Source organism: Peromyscus eremicus, chromosome 1 (genome assembly GCF_949786415.1).
Source record: "Peromyscus eremicus chromosome 1, PerEre_H2_v1, whole genome shotgun sequence".
Classification (NCBI taxonomy): domain Eukaryota; kingdom Metazoa; phylum Chordata; class Mammalia; order Rodentia; family Cricetidae; genus Peromyscus; species Peromyscus eremicus.
The window spans coordinates 148,758,180-148,771,296 of NC_081416.1; the positions used below are offsets into that span (position 1 = coordinate 148,758,180).

A 13,117-nucleotide genomic window follows, 5' to 3' on the forward strand; every position below is an offset into this window, starting at 1 on the left:
TATGTGTAGAAGGGGATCACATGTGTGCCTGGTGCCTATGCAGGACAGGAGGCGGCGTCAAATCCTCTGAAACTGGAGTTACAGGTGGCTGTGAGCCACCATGTGGGGGCTGAGTTCTGAACTCAGGTCCTCTGGAAGAGCAGCAAGTGCTCTTAACCACCAGGCCACCTCTCCAGCCCTCAAGTTACTTTCTTTTAATTAATAAATTCATTTATTGATTTACCGTGTCCATGGCAGCAAGTGTATTTACTCCCTGAGCCATCTTGCTGGCCCTTGTCCAACTTTTGGCAGCTGCTTTTCCCTGTAAATGTTTTCCCTCGAGATGCGGTGTGACTATGCAGCCCTGGCTAGCTTGGAACTTGCTCCTAAGTGCGAGGATTAAAGGCATGCACCACCACACTGAGCCCGTAAAATGTAATTTCTCACTCTCAATTTTGTGTGTCTATACTCAGCATTCCTGTGGCAAGATGTTAGGGGGGACAGGGGAATTTCCCAGAGGTTCACAGGCCAGCTAGCCTGGCAAACCCAGCAAGGAACAAAAGACCTTATCTAAACCAAGGCAGAAGACCTCCAACCAACATCCAGGGTGACCCTCTGACCTCCATGTGCTGCTGAGGCACATGCATCCCTGCCTGCACACATACACATACACACATATCATGCACACATAGAACCATTAAAAAAAAAAGAATAAAGAATAGTTGCCTGGGTAACTGGACCTGACAGGGCTTTGGCAAACATAAAACCAAGTTGCGGTGAGTTCTTGGTGTTCATGTTCACTGGAACGTGACTAGGAGGAAACTGTTGGGAGGCCTGAGCTGCAGAGAAGGCTGGGTTCACTCTGGGGAGCTCTTCTCTAGCTCTGATGTGGGAACTGAGGACTGCCCAGAAAGGCCCAGGCCAAGCCAGCAGCAGTGACAATGACCAGCCCCGCTTCACCGGCCAGTGTGGAAGCCAGAAGCAGACAGCAGCTGCACTGAGAGGTCCCCTTCACTCAACAATAGCCTCTGTCTGGGATTTCCAGGGTGCTCATTTGTGGACTTGCAAATAGAAAGTGATTTTGCACACGCTGTCTGGGACTGTGTCTCTTGCTTCCTGTTTACCCTCAGCTTGCATCCTGAGACCCAGACCTGAGTGCCAGCTCCGCCTGTCCCTATGGAGGGCACCTCTCCTGCGCTGGGGGAGGAAGAAACCCCAAGAGCAGGTTATGTGCACTGCTGTACATGCATGCGTGTGTGTGTGTGTGTGTGTGTGTGTGTGTGTGTGTGAGTGCACAGGTACATGTACATGCATATGGTTATATATCTACTCCTGGAAGGAAAGGGTGCTGGGAAAAAATGTAATTAGTTTATCGACTGCTGTATCCTAGGGGAGGTCTCCCACACCTCCACCAGGCATCAGTTTCTAATTCCTTTCTACTGTGTTCACCTCATTGACCAGTCACAAGCCTTTTGGGTGAGAGCTTACTGTGTTCCCTACAGCCAAGGCTTGCAGTGCTGGGCTGGGCTTGTCCCCCAACAGTTCCCAGGAAGTGTTGACCACAAACAGCCCTGTGGGAGAGATGCTGTTTCTTAGACCTCCAACCCTAATCCTTAGGGACCAGGACTGGCCAAGAATGAAAGGGTAGATCCTACCGTGGTGAGTACCAAATCAACAACTACTCCTGTACCCCTCCTCTCCTCCAATAAACCACAGCCACAGAAAACAGAACCCAGCAACCCAGCATGCCCCAGGGGACTCCTGGACACCCCCCTTTCCACGAAGCTCTTCGGAATCATTCAGTACAAACCTAGCTTGGGCTAACGGCAGCTGTAAACTGACAGCCTGGCAGGCTTCAGTTGGAGCTGCCCAGGCTTCGGAGCCCACACTGCCATCGTCATTCTTTGTCTTTCCTTTAAGCAGCCTCCTTTGACCTTGTTTGAGCCTCTGGCCCACTGAAGTGGGCAGAGAAAGCTAAACCCAGTCCTTAAGCCACTTCCCAAAGGTCCTCACCCTGACACTTGGCTAGGTCAGAGGTAGGAGTTTCACTCCTGGCCAGTGGGGGATGGAGGCCTGGCCACACAGAGGCCCTTCAAAGGAAGGGGTCAGAGGTCACCCAGAGATTGCACAACTTCAAGCCTTATCTGCCTCCTTGAGGTAATGGGGGAGGAGGGTAGTGGAGGAGCCTTGAGGCCTGAGGTGTTGAATTGAGCAAATAAATACCAGAGGTACCTGGTAACTCCCAGATTGGCTGGGAAGCGTGCTGCCTGCTCTGGGAAGACTCGTTGGCCTCAAATAAGCCAAAACAAGCTACCTAACCTGGAGCTTCAGTCTCTGTCCTTGTCCCTCCATCCCCAGACTCTTCTGTGGGCAGCACTGCTCTGAAGTCTATAGAGACAGAAGACACAGTGCTTACCCTCCAGCCTTGCCTATAGCCACAGTGAAAGGAAAAAAATGCCTGGGTCCTGGGTGCACACACAGCACACTCGTGAGGATGCGGGGGATTTGAAGTATCTTGCTAGGCCACCCAAGATGCCATCTTGTCCAGCACTTCCAGCCTCCCGATTCACTTGAGTTTATTTCCAGTACCTTTCTTATGATACCATAGAAGGATTTCTGTACAGGGGACCAGGTTCCTCCAGAAAAATCAGGAAATGAAATGGGGTGATCTTTAAACTTCCTTCAGGCTTACCATTATGGACTCATTAGTCCTGTTTAACTGTGCCAAGGGCAAACTAGGTACTCGTGTGTGCACTTGGATAAGATAGAGAACTTGTTGCTAGGCAATGTATCACCCAGAGGTGATGGGGTCAACATTGGTGTTCATCCCAGGAACAACAATGAAGGGTACCTTCCCCGTCCACAAGACAACTACTGTACAGACCATAGAAGGACAAAGGAGGTATTGAGGATGGCATAGGACAGATGGATAGTTCCAATGGGGAGAAGGACCTGAAGAATTTCAGCAACCAAGTTAACTTTGCTCTGGGTCTGAAAGGTCACCACTATACCGCTAGGCAGGGCGGTGATTGGCAGGAAGGAACATGCTCACTCAGGCTGAGGGAAAGCCCGAACAGTTACATGGACACACAAGAACACGCAGCCTACTTTGCAAGAGAAAGCAGTCCAGGGGCATCAGAAGAGTGTGGGAAACACTGGCCACCTCCAATCTCCCTGTCACTGCCTAACTTTCCACTGCTGGCAGGAAAAGAGGGTCTGGGTTGGGTGGGGAGCAGGAAATGACACCACCAGCTCTGTTGAGGAGCATGCTAGGTGGTGGCATTTAACGTATGTGCTGGAGAGAAGCTTTGATATTAACTTCATCTCAAGAGACAGGCAGAGAGCTGAGGCAGGAGAGTTCCTTGCAGGCACAGTTTATTTATAGGGAGGTGTCATTTATTTGTGGGCCTGTCCGGGTGACCTGTCTGCTCTCCTGAAAGCCTTGAACGTTGCCCTCAAACCCTGCCTGTCCTACAGCCTCAGCAGTCCCCATGTCCTCACACTGACCTTTAGAATTGAGACAAATGTCCCTCAAAGGCTGGTGGAGGGGGAGAAAGCATCTCCTGTGCTCTTGGCCCTCCTTGTCCCAGGCTGCAGATAAGAGTCCTCCTTCAGGGAGGATCCGAACTTCTCCCCAGGATGACTCCGGTTCTGACAGCTGTGAGGCTGCATACTTCCATAAGGCTCTATGTTCATTCTTATGCATTTTCTTCCGTGGATATACGGTATCACTCTGCAGCTCAGGCTGGGGTGGAAGTTACCATGTAGCCCAGGCTAACTCTTTGGCAATTGTCCTGCATCAGCCTTTCAAGTGTTGGGATTGCATGTGTGAACCACCACACTCAGCTCCCATCTCCTTCATTCCGAGATCTTGACCCTTCTCCACATGGGAAGGCTGGCTGACTCTTTAATCCACTTGTGGAAACACCTGCACACAAGTTACCTTCATTGTCTCTAGGAGGGCATGTCCTTTCCTGACTGTAATATGGTAGTCACATAGAGGTAGGATACTGGACAGGCAGTCCCGCATTACACTCATTTTTTGTTTTGTTTTAATGGTTTTTTGAAACAGGGTTTCCCCATGTAACCGTGGCTATCCTGGTACTTTCTCTATAGACCAGGCTGGCCTCAAACTCACAGAGAGTCACCTGCCTCTGTCTCCTGAGAGCTGGGATTAAAAGCGTGTGCCACCACCACCCGGTTCACACTCAGTTTTAAGTAGTTTACAAGCTGAGGGAGGAGAGTCACTCACTCCCTCTGTGAACCTCAGTCTATAAAATCCTTCTTAGCATTACTGTGTTGAGTCTCTGTAGCTTACTCAGCAGCCACAGATGTGCAGGATGTCCACTGGCAGAGGGTGCATAGCATTTCTGGGTTTTTCCTGTTCAAGTCCAGCCACCCCGGGATGGGAGACAATCTCCTCCCGTCATGCCTCCAGGCTTATTTCCTCCTCCTTCTTGGATGAGCTCATCAATTCTGTTTCTTCTGAAGTCATTCTAGACCACGTAAAAGATGGCATCCCCTAGCCAGCTTCAGGAATGACTACACATGCATTTATAACAATCTGAAGAGGCTCCCCAAGCCACCTCTACCTACCCTGTCTGCTCTGTTCCCCATCAGTCACTGCTCTGACTGAAGGTGTGGGAGACCCCTGCTAAACTGAAGCATGCCTCTGGGAAACACATTAAGCTATTGACAGCTGGACACAAATTAGTTTATCAGGCACAGAGTTGAGGCACTAGAACAAAGGTGTATCACTTTAGGGTAGAAGAGAGGCAAGCAACTCCACGGATGGGCCTCTCTCCTATGGAGGGAGTAATATATCTTCAGGGGTGCCAGGCCACCAACTGTTTCACTCCCGGCCTTCCTTGTCCCTCTTCCCTGCCTCGAGGATCAAGAGCCCCCAACCCTGACTCACTCCAGAGTTAATCGTTAGAAGAGCTGGGTAGATGGGCAAATTCAGAGTGAACAGGAGGGAATCAGTGAGCGTTGAGTGATATCGGATGGAAAAGTCTAGAACACAGCACAGAAAAAGCAGACCCAGACTCTGAGCCTGCAGGAGTGTACAGTAACCAGACTGTGCACTGTCATCAGTTCAGGAGAGTTCAGGAGAGGCCAGGCAGGAGGTAGGACAAGCTGGGGCAGGGAGTGTCACAGCCTGTAAGGGTCAGCACCGAGTTGACAGGCCCAGGGGATGGGTCAGGAGGCCAGGACTGGAAAAGAGGCCACCAGCTGGGAGGAAGTAGAGCACTGTCCCACGTCGTCAAAACAGGCTAATCTCCTCCAGTTTACATCAAAGGCCATGGCTGGAGACTGCGGAAGTGAGAGGCAGCTAGCTTGGTGGATGTTGAATCACTCCCCAAGGCAAGGTGTGTCTGCAAATCTGCAGAGACTTGACACCTGCTGGGGTAAACTCACAGCTGTCACCCCCAGGAGCCACCTGTGGCACACAGCAAGCAGCTGGCCTTGGCCGCACATGGCTTCCATTTAGGTACTCATGCCTTGTCCACTCATTTCAACTGTCCTCTCCCTCTCTGCAGCCTCTACCATTTCAGACGTGTCCCATTACTACCAAGGTCTGCCCCAAACAGGAATTTGGACACAGTGCTCTTAGTTTATGGGTTAAAGAAAGGTGACACCCCTCCTTTGCAGGGACCTCACTGGCCTCAGCCAAGGGATGACCCTAACTTCTGCCATCCAGTGATCTTCATTGTGGCTGCTCCACCCCTGCCATGCCACTTGGTCCCTGCACCTCCTGGTGTGGGTGTCCCCAGATGCCTCTCTGTTTCCCTAGGTAAAGTCTGTCACTTGTGAGTGCCTCTCGGGCTGTGCATACCTTCTTCCTTGTGGCCCAGTTGTCCAGTGTGTCTGCTTGCTTTCCTCCCAGTCACACACCAGACAGGCAATTTTCCTACTTCTCAGTACCCCACCCAAGGCTGGGAACGCACTACACCAGAGAAGCTCAAGAGCCAGCACATCTATCTACTGCGTATGAGCATGGAAGGACAAGTCCCCACATTAGTCCCTGTGTAGAAATCCGGGCAAGTGCGTTTAGTGTCTCTGCTGTTCTCCTACCTTCTTGCATCATGAACAATTTTTCTGTTTCTGACCAGCAAAGCCTGCATTTGGGACTCTGCAGTGACTTCCTGGAGAATGTCTCTGTTAGTGTTGCAGCTCTCCTAGGAAGTGTGATGAGCCCACAGCAGCTTCCCTGGTGAATGCCTGGGCCCCTGGGCTGGTAGCATCTACACAGATGTTCTGACTTCTAGTCTTCCTCCCCAGACCATGGGCCCCTAGATAAAATATAAAACAGCAATAGACAGCCTCTGCTTTGCTGTCTTGGCCAATAAGATTTTTGTCAAGCTTTAGTTCTGGAAAATAAAGATATTTTAAGATTTGGCTTCTGACTATATGTCTATTTTAATACAAAACATGCATTTCCAAATGTGTGTGTGGTGTGCTGTCCCCTCTAGGCTGTCCCCCTACCCTTGAGCCACAGAGACCTGGTAACTTCCACTCTGGGGCACATACCATGGCAAGTGCTAGGGGTAGGCAGACACTAGGGGGGGGGGGCAGACGGACACAATAGTTATGGCTGCAACCTGTCTAGTGGGACGAGGTAGAAAAATACAAGTTCTCAGAGTTAGCGGTGAGCCCAGCAGTGAGGCAAGGCCAGCTGGGGAGAAAGTCGCTGCATTTACAGAGTCAAAAAAAAAAAAGTCCTTCAGAGCAGGTGAGCCTAGAGAGGAGACCTCAGGTGAGTTTAGGGGAACAGTGTTCCAAGGGAAGGAACTGTCAGATACAGTTGCCGGAGCATGGAAAGTCAGGGACAGAGGGTGGAAGGGCAGGTAGCTAAGCCAAAGAAATTAAATTTAAATTAAATCAATTAACTAATTATATTAATTACATTAATTTAATTAAAATTTTACTTATTTATTTTTAACAATGAGAGAAATCAAATCCTGAAGGATGGAAGTTATAGGGAAACATTTTCATTTGCTTGGTCTGTTTTAAAAATCATTCTTCAAAAGATTGGGACCCGTCTTCTCACTTCCCCCCATTGTGAAGTTTTGGCTGCTGAAAAGAACATATAATAACACGAAATAACATATAATAGGCTAGTTCCAAGAATCTTAGCCCAACTCTGTCAGTTTGGGGGAGGCAACATTACTTTCCTCGACTACTGTTGCTGCCCAACCAGACACTAGGCTTGAGGTCCGGGTGACCAGGGTCATCTGGGGGAGGAGTGCCAATCCCCAAAGTTTCAGAGAAAGAAAAGCATAACCCAGGCTGCAGCAGGTAGAGGACACTGGGGAGGAAACAAAGCGTGGAAATGTGTCCTCGCCTGTCCCCTACTCTCCTGGCAGGCTACGGATGTCCTTTCTCCTGCAGCTGCCAGGTGGGTTTGAAAACATCCAAGCTCCATCCTTCACATAGCAGAAAATAAATATCTCCAGGGGTGTGGACCCGTGCGTGCGTGTGTGTGTGTGTGTGTGTGTGTGTGTGTGTGTGTGTGTTTGCGCGCGCGCAGGCGCTCGCATGCACACACCTCCCTGCGTGCCTGCGTCTATCATACAACCACAACCCAGATTCCAGCTGCCTCGGGGTGCCAGTGGCTACTATGGGACAATTTGGGTGAGTTTGATGCAGAAAGTGAGATGGAGCTGAGCACATATTGGGGGAAATACAAGCTGGTGTCCTGGTTAAGAACCAGAATGGTCCTGGAAGCCACAGCCCCCTCTCGAGATCGCAGCCCGCCCTCCTGCCCAAGGCTGTCCCGCCTACCCTCGCCCTCTTCGCAGGAGTTAAGGACCTCCCCGCTGGGCTGGCTGCTCTCCGGTTCCCCCTGCACCAGGCCCTGCGACAGTGGCCGGTGGCCCCCCTCCACCACGCGGAGCCCCAGGGGCCCCAGCGTCTGCGCGCTGGTGCACAGAGGGAGTTAATTGGATCGCGCGGAGGGAGCTCCGCACTCCAGAAGTGTGGGCGCAGGGCTTCTGTTCCCGCCTTGGGTTCCCCCAGGGCTGGGCGAAGTGACCTCCGTAGCCTACCAGGGATGCCCCAAGGGGCTGCAGAAGAGTGGACGACCTGGCGCCGGGGCCAGACCAGGGACTTTGCCGGCAGGTGCTTCGGCTCCTTTTTCCTTCTTCCTTCCTCTTTCCCCTCCCTCCTCACCCTGAAGTAAGATGAGCGTGATGCTGTGGCGCTGGGAACAGAATAATTCCACCATGAAGCTGGTAAGGGCACACGGCAGACTCGCAAGCTCCACTTTGCTCTTTTCCCTGACAGCCTGAATTGTTACTGAAGTGGAAAATCCCCGATTCCACAGTTGGTATTTCTCTTTTTGTTTCGAAGGTAGATTTCAGTGTGTGTGTGTGTGTGTGTGTGTGTGTGTGTGTGTGTGTGTGTGTGTGTGTGTGTGTGTAGGGAGCAGAGCACTTATCTCCCCATCCCTTCCACATGTGTCTCTGTGCCTTGCACCTCCAGGGTCATCTCCTTGGTGCAAAGCTGAATTCTCCAGGCGGCTGTTGGGTCAGCCTGGTCTGCCTCCTGGACCCCTGGCCAGCATTGTGTTGTAGTTCTTTATAGTGCACGTGGCTCCTGCTCCCCTGTGGGCTGGCTCATTTGGGGTTGGGGGTGGGAATATGTGCCGCCCTCCCCCCCTTCTTTTCCTCCCTTACAGTGTTCTGGTAGTTCTCCTTAAAGCTTGCAAGAAGCCTCCAGGCTTCAGGTACTTTTCCCCTCAGTTTTCAAAAGTAACAGCTGCTGCTTCCCGGGAGAGGTGAGGCCAGCAGTGCTTTCCTTGAGGCTCAGGGAAGGTTGAATTGTTTTCCCATCCCAAGCAGGAAATGTGATCCAATCCAAAGGCTCTTCTCCTGGCTTTGGCTTTGTGAGGTGGTTTTGTTGTTGTTGTTGTTGTTGTTTTTAATCAGATGGTTTCAGCTGACAGGGATAGTGATTCCCCCATTGAAGTCAGAGAGTGCTACGATCTAGTCAGTGTCCTTAGCATGCAGTAGATAAAGGTTCCCACTTTGCAGATCTAGTACGGAGCTTGGTGTATAATAAAAGCTCAATAAAGAATAGGATGGATAAGCTGGAATTCATACTTTTGGGGGGTGATCTCATTAAAGATGCTGTTTTAAAACAACCCCAGCAAAATAATGGACACAGAGCCTGAGTCTTCACATAATGAAGTGTGTGTCAGAGAGCACACCTCAGTGTTCACACTGCGTGTGTTATGATTGGCCTGTGTAACTTGAAGCTACAGTTTTACAGCTTGGTTTAAGGTACAGTAACATTAGCAGACATTACGCGCCTTTGCTGCTCCAGGTCAGGATGGCAGCTCCTTAATCCTTTCCTGCAACCTTCTCCCAGCTTGCTGTGGGAGAGCCAGCGTTCACCTTGCTTCTTACCCAAGCCGTGCCTGAGCTGCCACTCTGCTACGCAGCACAGGAGGGTCGGGGCCCAGTCTGAATGGCAATGGTTGCCAGACCTAAAGCTTTTCAGAAGAAAATTGTATGAAGAAAATTCTGTACCAGGCAGGGAAACCATAAAACAACCCCAGTAGATGGCATCTGGGGACGGGTGACAGGTGCCTGAGGTCAGAACTGGGACATCCTCGCTGTCTCTTTAGCTATAGAGTGAGCTTTCTTCTGCAGAGGTCAGGGGTCAGTCTTTCTTGTGTCTGTCTGAGTCTTTAGACTTGTCTCATTTTCAAATGAATTGTGAGGACCACCTAAGGTGTTGTACCCCTTTTCCCAAACAGCAGAGGAGGGGTCCAGGAGCTCAGACAACCTGCTAGCATGCACAAGGCAACAGTTACTATCCCGGGTAGCCCACAGTCCAGAGCCCAGTTAGGAAAATGTGTGGCTGGGTCTTGACGTTCAGAGCCTCGTGTGTCCCCTAAGTGGGCCTCAGCCCTTCTGCAGAGTCTGAGGAGCAGCAAATACATTACACATCAATGTATCAAGCTACCAGCCATCTGCTGAGAACTTGCTCTGCTGGGAACGTGACCTTAGTGGACACACCAGCTGCATCACTGAGGGCCTTTTCTCACACCGACTCCAGGTTTTAATTCTAACCTTGCCATTTACTAAATCTGAACCCATTTCCCCTTCTGAAAGACAGGGTTTTGCAGTTCTCTGTCCTTGTGCAAAGATGATACAGGGTGGTCTAGGAACAGGCTCCAGACCGGAGTCTGAAACATTGGTGTGGATTAAGTGGGAAAGCCAATATTCTTGTCACTGTCATTTTCTTTAGCTATCTGTGTCCCACTTTGCCTGTGATGCTGGGGGAATGGCTTGGAGAAAGCAAACCTTTCTTATCTTTGAATCATTACTGGCTCTCAGCAGGTGGGAGTTCCCTGAGAACGCCTTAGAAGTCAATTGTGTGTGAATAACCACCCACAATGGGGCCTGGGGCCAGAGGTGGGCGCCTGAACTTTTATCATCGATGCAGTTCAATAAACATGAAGTCGGCTAACCCACAGCTTGAGAATTCATTGTTCTAGTTGAATAGTGGAGCAGAGGTTTTACTTCATGTTTTATTTTAAAGCTAATTGGATTTCAAAAAAAAATAAGGTCAAGAATCATTAGAGACAAAGTTTGAATCTCTCTGTGTTATCTCTGCAGGGGAATGTCAGAAATGCACCTGCCCACCTTGGAGAGAAGGCAGTGACTGGTAGATCTTCAATGAAACAAAGTGAGAGGAGGTGACTGCTCAGGCCTGATGCTCCTGCTGGGCATGGATAAGCTTAGGCACAGCCAGGAGCACACTGTGGGTGACTGTGACATCCTTGTCATCCCTCAGCTCCCTTCTCTTAGATTCTTTGGTGTTAGGCAGGACATGGAGAGACAAGGAGGTAATGCTGGAGCAGCTGGTATCACAGGAGTTGTGGTAGTGTCCAACCCACAGAGGGGTGGGAGAAAAGATACCCAGAGAAGCACTGGTCCCCCCACTTGCAGCCTGTTCTAGCGCAGAGCTCTGGTCATGTGACTTCTAGACCTTGGCTTCCAGGTCTGTAACCAGGGACCAGAGCATCTCCCAGGACTGCTGTGAAAATTAGGGAGAAGATGCTTGGCCCGGGTAATTAGTTGATGGGAGGTGAAGGGCAGCCATCTGACTGGGAGGTGATCTAGGAGTGTGTGTGTGTGTGTGTGCATGTGTGTGTGCATGTGTGTGTGTGCATGTCTCTGCACACAGAGAAGGGAGCAGTGCCCCTCATGGCCAGCCGTGCCAAGCTTGAGGAAGTATCACTCAAGACTCTTTTTGTCCAACTTTTCCTTATATCTCAAATCTTACACAGTGACCATACATTTGTGGTCAAGAAGAGATAAAAAGAGTTGCTAAAATAATCTTAATAGCCTGTGTGTAGGGAGACTTTATTTTGCAGATTACATGGATTCTATTTCATCTTCCCACAACTCCGAGAACCAGAAACTATTTGATAATAACCCCTGCTTGTCCAGATGAGGACAAGGAGGCTCAGAGTTCCGTGACTTGCCTCTGGTTTTTCAGTGACAATGACTGGGCATCACACTGCTCGCTTCCGAGACCTGTGTGCCTCCTAGAGACCAGCAGGGCTCGGGCACAAATAGGGCTGCAAGAGTGTATGACCTGACCATGCCCTCTGCAGTGTTTCTCTTTGTGGGCCTCTTTGTGAGCTGCTCTGGCCTATTGCCCTGCTTTACACTGGGGGATGCTGGGAACAAGGTGTGGAGGAAAGTCAGGGTAGGTGAGTGGTCCTGAAAACAAACAAACAAACAAAAACAAAAATCAAAACACTTATAGGGCCCTCCCTCAAAATGATGGAGAAAGCAGCTCTGAATGGGGAATAATGAAAAATAATGATGCTGAATGTGCCACTAACCTTTGACCTTTCCCCAGAGGCACTGGTCAGTCTGCCCACCCCACTCCCCACACGCACAACCTGCCCTTAGCTAGGCTGAAAGGGAAATTAGAAGGAGTCAGGGGCTGTGGGCCTCTGTATGCCTTCATACAGTTGTTGTCCTCAGACTCAAAGTCCGGGAAGCAACAGTACTGCAGGGCCTGCTGCGGTCCCCCAGGTGCTGTCTTCAAACACGGGCATGCTTGCTCACTTTGGCAGCACATACAGAGAAGATTAGCATGGTCCCTGTGCAAGGAGGACACTCAAATTTGTGAAGCGTTCCGTATTTTTAATATATGAGAGAAAACAACAAACCCAAAAGACTAGTGTGCATCTTGGGGGATGGGTCAGTGGGTAAGGTGATTGCCGAGCAAGCTGGAAGACCTGAGTTCAAATCCCCAGCAGTCATAAAAAAGCTGAGTGTGGTGGCCTGTGCCTGTAGCCATACCACTGGGGAGGTGGAGAGAGCAAATCCCAGAGGCTTGCTGAGCAGCTAGCTAGTCTCGTTGAAAGGGTGAACTCCAGGCTCAGTGAGAGACGGTGTCTAAAGAAGAAAGATGGAGAGTGGTAGAGGAAGGCACTCAAGTTGACCTCTGGCCTCCACAACATGCATGTGGTCGGGCACATCTACCCACACACGTACACCGTGCACAAACAACACACATGCCTCTTTGGTGTTTTCTTTTTCCAGCTTGAAATATAATTGAAAGAAAGAAATATTTAAGGTGCTCCGTGCAACGGTTTTGACACAGTGAAATGATCACTACCATGACACTAACACACACATCCCTTGCCGCAGTAAGCCCTTCCTCACCTCTACCTGAATAGGCTGTTTCTCATTTCATCAACTACATTTTTTCAGAATAAAGTTCACTGGCACTCATTAGAAGTTACTCCCGTCTTTCACTGGGAAATATCAGTTATTTCTGCTCTTGGACATGGTAAGGTTTTTCTCTGCTTTCCACTAATTGTAACTGGCACGGACTTTTCCATCTGCTGGCTACTGGACTCTATCTGTTTTCTGTTAGTCCCTTAATGCTCAAGGGCAAGAAATTCCACCCTTTCTTCAAGAAGCCAGGTTGGGGTAGACAGGAATGCTTCCATATGAATCTCTACTGTGCGTAATAAGCCTTGGTATTCATTTCAGAATCAAAACTCTCGCATATGCAGAAGGTTTAGCTTTGGTTAATTACTGGGGAAGTAAAGACTGGAATATTGAAGAAGAAAGCAAACCCCCTGAAATTAGCAAGTAAC

The 13,117-nt window shown here is 50.0% G+C and overlaps 1 protein-coding gene and 1 pseudogene across 1 annotated transcript in view; both read left to right on the plus strand.

Annotated features, from left to right (window-relative positions):
• Nav2 (neuron navigator 2) overlaps positions 1-13,117 on the plus strand; it is a 371,946-nt gene that overhangs the window by 52,728 nt on the left and 306,101 nt on the right. The gene's annotated exons all lie outside the window — the stretch shown is intronic.
• On the plus strand, positions 12,042-12,154 carry LOC131902871 (U6 spliceosomal RNA; annotated as a pseudogene).